We start from the raw sequence: 14,224 nt of genomic DNA on the forward strand, positions 1-14,224 counted from the left end.
TCGAATGCAATGGAATTGAATGAAACGGGATTGACATGAAAGGGGGTTGCCATACAAGCATGACTCCCTCTTTACCCTCCACTTTAGCCGCCAGACACTTAATATTCACGTGACTATTTTATCGAGTGTGCTGGTAATTCAGTCTTAATAAAACGGGACAGGTGCTGTCAACTTCCGAAACACCGTCCGCTACACCGTCCGTGACCACACACCGTTCATGATAAAAACGTACTACGCATTCCATGAAGCATACCGTGTGTGATAAAAAGAGGCCCGGATGTGTATCACGCGTGGTGGCATAGTCTTCGATATATTTACGAAGTGGCAGTGAGTGGACAAACCCTCGTGTAAAATAATAGGAGTAAATCTACATTTTTGTATATTGATTCTCGTATTGGATTTGCTTAATATGTAAAACAAACTATAAGCCTATGGAGAGTAAAATTTATTCCCATTATCACACGCAAGATCATAAATTCATTCATTTTTTATCCGTGTGCCATAACACATGTGAGCTATGTAGCGACAAATTCTTGTCTCTATCTTTCACATTAGCGCTTAAAAATTAAATCAGGGTATGCATAAACCATTAATTTCATTAAACAAAGGATATCAGACACCCACAAAAGATCTTTTTTGGGGGAGGAATTTCGTTGCAATAATAAATTTCAAAAAGCCTTATGCTACACTGACTTGAGGGTAACCTAACGTAAGTGCTTTTTCAAACAGTTCGTGGTAACGAACTGTAGTAAGGAGCGACCCGGCTCAATAGTAACCAAAACTCTAAAAAATAGAATTTTGATGCCAATAGCTACATCAAAAGAATCGCATTTTAATGCTAATTTTAAATATATAAGTTTCATCAAGTTCAGTCTTACCCATCAAAAGTTACGAGCCTGAGAAAATTTGCCTTATTTTAGAAAATAGGGGAAAACACCCCCTAAAAGTCATAGAATCTTAACGAAAATCACACCATCAGATTCAGCGTATCAGAGAACCACTATTGTAGAACTTCCAAGCTCCTATCTACAAAAATGTGGAATTTTGTATTTTTTGCCAGAAGGCAGATCAGGGATGCGTGTTTTTTTCCCCAGGGGTGATCGTATCGACCCAGTGGTCCTAGAATGTTGCGAGAGGGCTCATTCTAACGGAAATGAAAATTTCTAGTGCCCTTTTTAAGTGATCGAAAAATCGGAGGGCACCTAGGCCCCCTCCCACGCTAATTATTTCCCCAAAGTCAACGGATCAAAATTCTGAGATAGCTATTTTATTCAGCGTAATCGAAAAACCTTATAACTATGTCTTTGGGGACGGCTTACTCCCCCACAGTCCCCGTTGGAGGGGCTACAAGTTACAAACTTTGACCAGTGCTTACATATAGTAATGGTTATTGGGAAGTGTACAGACGTTTTCAGGGGGATTTTTTGGTGGGGGGAGGGGTTGAAAAGAGAGGGATATGCTGGAAGAACTTTCCATCGAGGAATTTGTCATGGGGGAAGAAAATTTCCATGAAGGGAGCGCATGATTTTCTAGCATTATTTTAAAAAAAAAACAATGAAAAAATAAATGTGAAAAGTTTTTTCAACTGGAAGTAAGGAGCAGCATTAAAACTTAACACGAACAGAAATTATTACGCATATGAGGGGCTGACCTCCTCCTAACACCTTGCTCTTTACGCTAAAGTATTTTTAGTGATTTCAACTATTTATTCTACGGCTTTTGTGATTCAGAGATCATTCTTAATGAATTGGGACAAAATTTAAGCTTTAGTGTAAAGAGCGAGGTACTGACGAGGGGGTGAACCCCTCGAAAACATGAGATTACAAAAGCTCGTTACGTAAGCTTATTTATAAGTTACGTTTATCTTTTACTAATAAAAACATTCGTAAGAAATTAAAAGTTCTAGTGGCCTTTTTAAGTAACCAGAAAATTGGAGGGTAACTAGCTTCCTCCCCCGTTTTTTTTTCTCAAAATTATTCGATCAAAACTATGAGAAAGCCATTTAGGCAAAAATAAATAAGCTTGCAAATTTCGTTTTAATTACTCCTCTGCGGAGAGCCAAAATCAAAACATGCATTGATTCAAAAACGGGCGACATTAAAACTTAAAACGAACAGAAATTACTTCGTATATGAAAGGGGCTGCTTCCTCATCAACGCCCCGCTCTTTACGCTAAAGTTTTTTACTGTTTTAAAAAGCAGAGTTGAGAGAAAGAGTCAAACTTTAGCGTAAAGAGCGGGGCGTTGATGAGGAAGAAGCCCCTTTCATATACGAAGCAATTTCTGTTCGTTTTAAGTTTTAATGTCGCTCCTTACTTTCAGCTAAAAAAACTTGATTTTTTTATTTAATTGGTATCAAGTGCCATGGGATACTGTGTGAAAAAACGAACAAAAGATGAGATTAAAATTCAGCAACCCGTCTTGAGGCTAAAGTTAAAAGATCATCGGTGGATTTTTTGAAGTCAGTAAAATTTGATTTTTACTGGTAGGAAAGAGGGAAGGTGGCTATTTTGGAGGTTGGTTTGCATGGTCACACAAGTTGAAGCATAATAGGGAGGAATGGAGGTAGGGGGAAAGGTGACTGGCGTAACATGGAGGAATGGTAGTAGGGAAGAAACATGGTAAAGGTTTTAGCATGGGTGTGTTATGGAAATGATGATGTTGAAGAGTTTGGTTCGCTGTTTGACTGTTTTGTCCCTGTTTTTATTTTTCATAGTATTATTTACTATTGTTGGCTATTAGAGTTGAAGAAACTGGCTAGTATCTTATATTACACGTTAGCCAAAATATCCGGATTTTCGTAAGTACAACAATTGTAAACAGGAAAAATTGGTGTTCTGCTTATGAGACCTAAATTAGTAAATAAAATTTCATTGGCACCGGCAAGGAGCGGGGCAAGGGAGTCTATGCCCCCTGGAAATTGGGGAGCATAAAGAAATCAACATGGCACCCAACACGGCAATACAATATTTGTTCTCGACTTTGCAAAAAAAATTGTCTAAAATTATTCCAACATTTATTATTAAATTTTTAAAAAAATTTTATTTTTTAAATTCCGCCAAAAGACACTTTTTGGCCAAAAAAGCACCACTCGGCCAAAAGCACTTTGCATTCATGCATTCAACAAAGCAAAACAATATCTGCTCTCATGGCAATTGCATCCCAGCCGTCTCCTCATAATTCCTAACTACCTACACAATTTTTTAGTTTTATTTTTCAGTATATTTTTTTAGCAAATAGGCTATCTAGCTAGACTGCAAAAACAAAACCATCTTTAATAGACAGATGTTTCATTTGTTCTGTCAAGCCGTGATCGTCTAGTGGTTAGGACCCTACGTTGTGGCCGTAGTAACCCAGGTTCGAATCCTGGTCACGGCATTTTTTTTTCAAATATATAATACTTCGAGGAAGAATATTCCTGATAAATGTCTGACTTAAGATCACAAAGAATAGTTTGAACGAATGTAGACTACAAGAGCAAGAAGAGAAATGGGACGGGACTCAGGAACAGAAATTCTGAATTTTAAATAAATAACTAGGGTCTACTTACAAGAAAAAAATTATTGGTCTTGAAAGCCCTCTTTCTTCTGCTTCTTCGATTATTTGGAGACTCTAATACGTACTCTCTTACACAACTCCGGGTTAAGGGATTTGCAGCTGATGGAGTCGAACTCCTGGCTACGAACCCGAGCTGTGCCTCTTATTCAGACTAACTGTCTTTGCTATTTTTCCAATTAGCCATGGATTGATGGCAACTTGATTTTAGGTCAAAAATCAACGGGTTTTAATTTAAACATTGTTTTTATACGTTCCTGAAATAGGCTAATGCCATCTGTGCTGCTCACTAAGACTATTAGTCTTGGATTTTTCTCCAATTTGCCATGAATTGGTTGCAACTTGATTTTATCATCCATCCACCCATCTTAGGGCAGAACTAAGGTAGATAGTCATAGAACTTTAGGGACAATCGAGATTTTTGGATAGACTCATGAATAATACCCAGCAGAAATCATCCACTGGCCTCCCTCCAGTGGGATTATATATCAGAAGATAATTCAGACGTACACCATTAACGTACTGCGGAAATCTTGCCGTGTTGTTTCATTTTTTATACTTAATGCTTAGAGATTATGGATATTGTTTAAATGTCAGTTTTACAATCGTTTTTCTTCTTCTTTTGTACATCGTCTTACTTTTTTCGTTTACTTTTTTCGTTTGTTTACTACATCGTTTTACTTTTCGTTAAAAGTCTTTTTTACTTTTCTTTATACGTTTTAAAATAGTTTGTTTTTCGTTGATATAGACTTACAGGTGTGAAGCCGCAATATTCAGACTTTTATCCGCTAAAAATTGGCTGTTTTTTGCTGTCTTATTAAAATGATTTACAAGTTTTTGATCTGTTTGTTTTGAACTGTAAATGGAACTAGAAAATTATTCACCAAATGAATTAGTTCCAGGCATGTAAAAAGAACTTCTTTGGGGGGAGGAGGAGGCATTTATAAACAAAAACAATTTCTTGTTTGATAATTTGAATAGGAAGTGGCCTGATATCTGGGGCAATTTCAGGCATAGGTGTTGCTGGAGCCAGAACTAAAATAGTCTAAAAAATTATTCACCAAATGAATTAGTTCCAGGCATGTAAAAGGGACTTCTTTGGGGGGGGGGAGGGGGCAGCTATGAAAAACAATTTCTTGTTTGATAATTTGAATAGGAAGTGCCCTGATATCTGGGACAATTTCAATATACCTGCATAGTAGTTTATCTCACTGGGGTGCACACAGAGAAACCGGTTTTGTAACAGATCAAGAAAAACAATATGGTCGCTATAATACATAAGTACCTTTAATATTATGCGTTCTGGACGGCCTGCTTTCCATTATTCACTATTGTAGTTTCCATAATTTTGTTCTCAAAGTATTATATTTTCACCGGATTTTGGTATATTTTGTTATGATTACTCTAACTTCACTTCTTAAGCTTGGTACCAAAACTACCAAAAAATATGTTACTACCAAAAATGGTAGTTACTACCAAAGTAACAAGCACTACCAAAAAATATGATTAATTTGTGTGGGATTTCTCAATAGGATTATAAACACTAATCTTAATCTCAACTGTTAATCAATCCTCACAATAAGATTTTATTAATATAATAAAAATTGGGCATTTTTTGCCAGGGGTTCGATCAAATACTCCCCCCCCCCTGCAGGGCTCTATGGCCATGAATGCAGGGGGAAAGAGCAAAAAGACAAAAGTAAAATAGGTAAAAAATAAAATGCATACACATACGGACACAAAAAAATGAAAATGTCATTTAGCTTTCTATGATTGACTGCTGGGTGAGAACGAAGCTGGAGCAAAGTGCCGCGCCGAAAATATGCGCGGTAAAGAAAACAGAAAAAATGAAACAAATTGAACAGAGATCAGAAATGTTTTTATAATCCTTTTATAGGCACCAAACGATTGACACTTTCTGGCTAATTCAGGTAAAATATTCCAGGCAGACGGATAAGCAATCAGGCCGAATATTCCGGGCAGAATATTCTAGGCAGAATATTCGATGCAGTATTTTCCAGGCAGACGGATAATTAGTAAGGCCGATTATTCCAGGCAGTATTTTCCAGGCGTATTTTCCTGGGAGACAATTCTAGGTAGACGGATATACAGTAGGACTGAATATTCCAGGCAGACGGATAAGCAGTAAGGCCGGATATTATCATAATTCCGAAAATAATATGTTTCAAGGGACTTAGAAACATCACCACGTGCTTCAGTATAACTGTGAATATAACCGTGTAAAAAGAAAAATGGTAGACACACACGAAACAATATAGAGCGGGTTGATATCAAGGAACGGTTTATTAATACAAATATTTGAATCAGACATTCATTGCTTTGTCATATTCCCTAGAGCAATGGTTCTCAAACTGTGGTACGCGTACCCCTTGGGGGCTACGCAAAATTTTTAGGGGATACGCGGCCGCCCAACAAAAAAATATATAACAACCCTTTAATTGTAGGACTGACAAAGTTTTCGGATTGTTCCTTTCTGACTCTCAAGCGTTTTCAGTGGGCACACGTTGACGTGCGCGCATCACTAAGGCTTAGTCAACAAAATAGCTGAGTAGGGCGACCAGTCTTTTGTGTTACTACACTGCAGCAGTATTGCCTGTTACTACAAGCACACTCTCAGTGTCCTATTATTTTTGTGGTGTGTTCTGTTTTTGTGGTGTTTTCAGTTATTCTGTTCAAACAGAATACACCATAATAACTCAATCCTGTTCAAACCGTACGCCAGTGTATTGATTCAGGTACGGAAGGGAATTTTACAATAAAAATTAACAACGGATAAATAGCTCCTAAACAAAGGGCCTCAAGGAGATCTGAATCAAAGTTCTGGGCCATCAACTTCGCAAAATGAAAGTAGTCCTGAACGTCTTGTTTCAAATGAGCAGCCCAAGGAAAAAAAAATGAAACACTAGCAAATGAATCTAAAAGTAAAAAAAAAAAAATATGACGAGTTGTACTTAAAATTACATTTTACTTGGGCTGGAAGCTCAGACGAGCTTAAGCCACAATGCGTAGTTTGTTCTGAAATTTTATCAAAGAAACCTATGAAATCTTCTCTTTTAAAACGCCATCTTAGCATCAAACATGAGAATTTAGTTAAAATGGAGCTACGGCACTTTGAACGACTTTTGGAATATCTTAGAAGTAGGAAAAACACAACAAAAAAAGTTTTCTTCTGCAGAACAAATTGAAAGTGCTGTGATATCTTCTTACAAAATTAGTAATTTTACTGTGAAGACTGGTAAAACTCTTACTATCGGCGAAAATCTGATCCCCCCCCCCGTTGCAATGCGTAGTTTGTTCTGAAATTTTATCAAAGAAGCCTATGAAACCTTCTCTTTTAAAACGGCATCTTAGCATCAAACATGAGAATTTAGTTAAAATGGAGCTAACGCACTTTGAACGACTTTTGGAATATCTTAGAAGTAGGGAAAACACAACAAAAAAATATTTCTTTTGCAGAACAAATTGAAAGTGCTGTGATATCTTCTTACAAAATTAGTAATTTTACTGTGAAGACTGGTAAAACTCTTACTATCGGCGAAAATCTAATCCCCCCCCCCGTTGCAATGCGTAGTTTGTTCTGAAATTTTGTCAAAGAAACCTATGAAACCTTCTCTTTTAAAACGCCATCTTAGCATCAAACATGAGAATTTAGTTAAAATGGAGCTAACGCACTTTGAACGACTTTTGGAATATCTTAGAAGTAGGAAAAACACAACAAAAAAAGATTTCTTTTGCAGAACAAATTGAAAGTGCTGTGATATCTTCTTACAAAATTAGTAATTTTACTGTGAAGACTGGTAAAACTCTTACTATCGCCGAAAATCTAATCCCCCCCCCCCGTTGCAATGCGCAGTTTGTTCTGAAATTTTGTCAAAGAAACCTATGAAACCTTCTCTTTTAAAACGCCATCTTAGCATCAAACATGAGAATTTAGTTAAAATGGAGCTAACGCACTTTGAACGACTTTTGGAATATCTTAGAAGTAGGGAAAACACAACAAAAAAATATTTCTTTTGCAGAACAAATTGAAAGTGCTGTGATATCTTCTTACAAAATTAGTAATTTTACTGTGAAGACTGGTAAAACTCTTACTATCGGCAAAAATCTAATCCTCCCCCCCCCCGTTGCAGCAGAAATTGTTTCTTACATGTTTGGAGGGAAAGAGGCAAAAAGAATTAAAGTAATTCTATTGTCAAACGACACAGTTTCAAGCAGAATTAGACACAAAAGAACAACTTGTCGGAACAATTCGAGGTAGTTCTTGCTTTGGTATACAACTTGATGAAACCACGGATGTCGCTGACTTTGCCCAACTGATTGTTTTTGTACGTGGCATTTTCAAGATGAAATATTTGAAGATATTTTATTTAGTAGAATACTTAAAACATTGACAAAAGGTGAAGATATTCTCAAGTTGTAAGATTCTTTTTTTTCTGAAAACCAGCTCGAGTGGAAAAACCGTGTGTAAGTGGTATGGATGGTGCTCAGACTATGAGCGGTCACACCACGGGGCTTGTAGGCCATATTAAAAAGGTTTCAACTATGTGTAAGTTCACTCATTGTGTACTTCATCGAGAGGCTTTGGTGGTTAAGAAAATCTGATGAACCTAAAAATGTCCATGATCAGAATGTTATAATTGTGAAGTTCATAAGAACTAGGCCTCAAAAATCTTGTTACTTTAAAATTCTATGCCGGGAAATAGGGAGCCTCCATGGTAGGTTATTTTTAGATACTGAAGTACGATGGCTTCTTGGGGAAATGTTTTGTCCCATGCATTTGAACTCAACAAAGAAATACATTTTTTTTTTACCGAACACAAATCCCACTGATTTTGATTGGCTTTTGAAGTTGGCTTATTTGAATGATATTTTTGGAAAACTCAACATCTGGAATTTATTCATGCCGGGTAGTGTTTCTGATATTTTTTTTAGAAAAAAGAACTGAAGCATCGGTAAAGAGGATCACTCTCTGGAATAAACCAATAGGAAATAACAACTGCGAGCCGTTTGGAAGATTATAAACATTTTTGCAAGATAATGAGAAAAACATATCTGATTTCACTGAACTCATGACTCAGATATTCAGACTTTGAATGCATTTGAGATCCGCATAAGATAGTACTTTCCATTTTGGAGAAGAAGTTAGACACGATACGTGACCCCTTCAATGCTGATGCTATGGACCCTAACCTAACTACCTTTCAGAAAGAAAAACTCATTTAAGTCTCATGTGATCCCACGGTGAAAAATAAATATTCGACTGTTTGTAGAACATTGTTAGATTCCTGGATCGATATTGTGAAGGAATACAAAGAACTGTCAAGTACTGCTGTTAAACTTCTTGTAGGGTTTTCCACCACTTATTTATGTGAAAAGGGTTTTTCAAGTTTAACCTATTTTCAAAATAAATCTAGAAACAAATTAAATGTTGAAGATGATCTAAGATTGTATTTAACTAAGTTAGAACCCGATTTCAATAAACTGTGCAAAGGGAAACAAGTTCATCCATCTCACAAATCTCTTTGAAAGTAAACACGTTTTGTTCTTTAAATTTTGAGTGTTTGTTTTTAAGTAAAAATGCTTGTAAAAAAGTATCTCTTTGTTTTAACTTAAACGTGATGTTTAATTGAGTCTAAAAGGTTAATGCTTTAAGATTTGTTTAATATTTAGCTGTAGTTTACTTAATACCGGTAACTGAGAAGGGATACCTAAAATGTTTTGTGTGTAAAAAGGGGTACAGTGTCTAAATAAAGTTGAGAACCAATACCCTAAATTGTGGTATCAGAACGCTAGAAAATGTTGACATCTATACAGAGTAGTAGTAAATGAAGAAAAACGGAACTAAACTGTGAAAAAAAGGTTTCAAGGTCGACCAAGTAAAAACTAAGTACTTCTTCCGTTTAATCAACAGTTATTTTTCGGCAATTTGGAAATGGATTTTTCACCCTCTTCTTTTTGGTAAATGTTGCTAAGTTCGATGTCCTTTACTTAAACAAACTGCTGCAGCACCGACACTATCGAATCTAAATACTGTGACTGCCAATGTCACGTTTGTCAATATGTCCATGACTGTCAATGTGTTAATGTCAACTGAGCATTTTCCTGTCAAATGGAACTTGAAAACTGAGACACTAATCTAAACGTAGAAAATGAGTTTGAAATCTAAACAACCCGAAACTAAGTTACAAAATAAGTTGAAGTTCAAGTGATCAGATATTACTGTGGATCAATAAGACAACCCAAAATGAACAGAAATTACAATAAATGCTGCTATTACTACTACTAATAACTCACTGCAGCACCAAGCTGCCTGAGGCCAACACAGCTACGAACGCTCCTCCCTCCAACCTAATCTATTGAAGGCCTTCCTCTTTACACCCTCCCAGGAGGTAGGTCAGGTAGGTAAATTTTTTATTTAAAACCTTTATATCATATGCATATCAATTAGTCACCAAAATGCCGTTCTGGCCTGTAATAGCGACTACATTCATGTCACTTTAATCATCAATAATACTAACTCATTAAATACACAAAAACAAAGAAAAAAAAAGAAAAAAAAGTGTATATATAAACATATACACACATACGCACACACATACACATATAATAAATATATATACATATACATACATAAATACATATACATACATATATACATACACATACACATACAAATATACATATATTGCTCGATGATTTGTTATTGGTGATTTTAGCATATATATATATATATACATACACATACACATATACATACATAAATACATACACATATACATATACATACACATACACATACACATACAAATATACATACACCACTCCAAATAATTACTCAGACCTGAAAAATTCTGGATAGCCCACTCTCATTCAATACGCTTCCCATCACCATCCTGATCATTTATCATTCAAAAAATGCATTTTTCACAGGTGCTTAAGCTGTGGGAGACTCTCTGACTCCCTTATATACTCTGGGAATGCATTCCAAATTGTCGTGCCTATGTGTCTTGTCACATGCCCCAATCGTGTTGTATTCCTTACCTCATTAATCAGATCATTTCCATGTCGGGTAAAATACTGATGGTAAAACGAATTATGTTTAAAATAACTTCTAAAAACTTCAGGTCCTAAATTATTCAAGCATTGAAAAAAAAAATGCCTATCTGCATATCTCTAATTTGACCTACATTTAGTAAATTCAACATTTTAAATATACTTAAGGTACTATCAGTTCCTCGGTCATAATTTCCAATAATACGAACAGCTTTATTTTGCTGTACCTGTACTCTTTTATAATTTGTGTAAAAATCACTTGCCCATATCATACATCCATAATTAATATAAGACGATAATATAAGACATTACTTTAGTTGGAAAAAAATATTTAAGTTTACGCAGCATCCCAACACCTCTTGAAACTTTACATGAAATCACATCACTATGTTTTTTCCAGCTGAGTTTATTGTCCACTATAAATCCCAGATATCGAGTTTCTTGAACTTCTGCTAGAGTAGTTCCATTATATATAATAGCTCCTGGAGAAGTGGTAGGTGCTGTTCCTATTCTAATGAATGTCATAAAATTTGTTTTGGTTGTATTTATTGCAAGCTGACTTAGAGAGACGAATGTATACAGTCCTTTTAATGCTTAATTAGCATTATCAGTAAGTTCATTGAGAGTCTTTCCTGTAACTGTAAGTGCAGTATCGTCTGCAAATGAAGTAATTTTGGCTCGTGGTATGTAAAATCGCATACTATCACAATATATAAGGTATAATAGCGGACCCAAGACTGAACCCTGGGGAACTCCACAAGTAATTGGATAACATTTAGAAATCGAACAATCTAATATCACTCTTAAAAACCTTCCATTCAAATAAGATTCAAACCATTTAAAACAATCATCCTTTATTCCTAGGCAACGTAATCTTTTCAATAAAATGTTAAGATCTACTGTATCAAAAGCTTTTTTAAAATCTATAAAAATCGACATACAAAAATTCCTTTTATCTAGTTCACTATTTACGGTATCTATCAGGTCCTCCAGAGCATGCACAGTTGAATGAGCTGCCCTGAAACCAAATTGCGTCTCGGATAAAAATCCACATTTCAATAAATACTCATAAAGTCTTTTGTGCATTGCTTTTTCATAAATTTTTGACAAAACTGGCAAAATCGATATGGGTCTCCAGTTTGAGATGTCGGTAAGTGATCCTGCTTTTGGCAGCGGGACAACTTTTGCTAGCTTCAATGGATCAGGAAATTGTCCTTCTTTAAAAGATAGATTTATCATATAGACTAATATGGGCACTACTGTGGGTAGTATGGATTTCAAAGCCCGTAGATTTAGTCCATCTATTCCTGCGCTGTTCAACTTAACTGATGCTACAATTTTATTTACCTAATCTGTTGTACACGGTTCAATATTCATTTGGTGCCCATCACCTCGGTTGTCTTCAAACTCCAATGTCGATGGTTTGTCGCTAGGAATTTTGCTTTGGATCATTTTTCCGATATTCGAAAAATGGTCTGCGAACAGTTCAGCTACTTCAACTGGGTTATCAGCAATCCTATCATTCGTTTGAATAGCTATAATTTGTTTTTTCTTCGTTCCTTTTATGACTTCATTTATAGCTTTCCAAGTCTTCTTCCGATCATTTTTATTTTCTTTAAAATAAGCTGCATAATAATTTTTCATTTTTCGCATCCTTAGAGAGTTTGTTTTATTTCTATATTCTATGAACTGAGCACGATTATCATCATTTGGCTGACTTGAATAATGCTTAAACAGATAACTTCTATGCTGTATCATATATAAAAGTTCCTCATCAACCCATGGTTTCCTAGTAGAATTGTTTTTCAGTTTGACAGTTTTCACAGGGCATGTCCTGTCATAAATTTGGTTTAAAGTGACGTAAAACTTTTCGAAAGCTTTAGATGGGTCTTTTTCCTCAAGTACAGTTTCCCATGATATTACTTTCATTTCCTCAGCAAACTTTTTCAAATTATTTGCTTTCAAATCTCTAAAGCTCATTTGCTGACCTTTAAATCTCTGTCTAGTAGTCACTTTCAAACACGCTAATAGTTGGGAGGTGATCCGATACAGGGGTTAGTATAATATCCGCTTGTATTACAGGATACAGATTATAAGACAGCATAAGGTTTAAAAAATCTAAATTAAAACCTATTAAATTCTTCAAATCATAATTAAAATCTCCCATACAAACATATTCAAGCCTTGAACTACTCACTATACCCATTAAAGATTCAAAACCATGCTTAAAATCTTCAAAAGATGCACTCGGAGGTTTATAAATCAGAATAAACAAAATTTTTCTTCCAATAACATCCATTTCTAACGATAAGCTTTCAAACTTACCTTCAATCCAAATTTCCATATCATCACGAATTTTATACTTATGTGACTTTCTAACTAAGAAAGCCAGGCCTCCTCTACCCAATACTGAACGACTTCTTGATTCAAGATGATAACCCGGAAAATCGTAAGACGAGAGCGGACTATCCTTACCAAGAAATGTTTCACATAGGCCTAATAACTGGATTCTTTTTTGAGAAATAGAAAATCAACTATTTCATGATAGGAAGATGTAACGTGACAATTCCAGCTGCACACAAAAAAATCATCATTTGAAGTAGTGATTCCTAAGCTATCAATGTATCTACTCGGTTTCGCTGGTTTAAAACTAGTTTCTGAATTTTCTGACGCTATATCACACAATAAAAGTTCATCAATATCAAATGGCTCACTTTCATACTGCGCCATTTTTGATCTTTCAAATTTCTGCTCACTCATCATATTTCAAATATCCATCTCATAATAATAAGAGAAAGAAATACTATAACACTTGGATTTCTAAATGGTAGAAAGAAAATAAAAACATAAATAAAGCAATAAACAAAACACAATAGAAAAGAATAATAAAAGAGTAAACAAATAAGTAAAAAAAGAGAATAAATAAATAAATAAGAAAAAAAACAACAAAAAAACGAACCAACAAAACAAATATTTATTACACACAGTCAGATATGAATCGAATTTTCTTGACATGGTTTTGACCAGATGGTTTTGCAAGAATCTGGCCGCGATCGGACCATGCATTTTTATTTCCGTATTTTTCTTTAGCTGCATTCAGTAAATCACGTTTCCTTCTTGTAAGTGCTTCGCCAATAAATATACCACTACCCGCCAATGATGCTTTTGCTTTATAGACTTTCCGGGCCATTTCTTTATCAGTAAACTTCACTACGACTGGAGCAACTTTGTTTATCGAGCTTTCAGACTGGTTGCTCATTCTGACTCTGTAAACGGCTGCCATATCAGAAGTTGTTACGCTGGGTAGGTTAATCTTGTCAGATGAAAGACGAATCATGGTGGTTTGGAGGTCGAAGTTAGGTTGCTGCCTTCTGTCATCCTTCATCCACAAAACGTGGCCTAGCCATCTAAACCTTTCTTTCATTATAGCCCTAGAAAGCGGGATTGAACCACATTTTTCGTACAACCTACTGTTTGAAATACGGTCAGTCAGCCAAGTACCCAGAACAATCCGTAGGCAATTTCTCTGGAAAACATCTACTAAATTTTCATCCGCTTTTCGGAGCGCCCATGCTTCAGAGCCATATTTGACCGCT

The 14,224-nt window shown here is 35.5% G+C and overlaps 1 non-coding gene across 1 annotated transcript; it reads left to right on the top strand.

Annotated features, from left to right (window-relative positions):
- Positions 1-3,305: 3,305 nt before the first annotated feature.
- Trnah-gug (transfer RNA histidin (anticodon GUG)) lies at positions 3,306-3,377 on the top strand. Its single transcript has one exon. It is a non-coding gene; the product is annotated as a tRNA-His (tRNA).
- Positions 3,378-14,224: the final 10,847 nt, after the last annotated feature.

Source organism: Artemia franciscana, chromosome 21 (assembly GCF_032884065.1).
Source record: "Artemia franciscana chromosome 21, ASM3288406v1, whole genome shotgun sequence".
In the NCBI taxonomy this organism is placed as follows: domain Eukaryota; kingdom Metazoa; phylum Arthropoda; class Branchiopoda; order Anostraca; family Artemiidae; genus Artemia; species Artemia franciscana.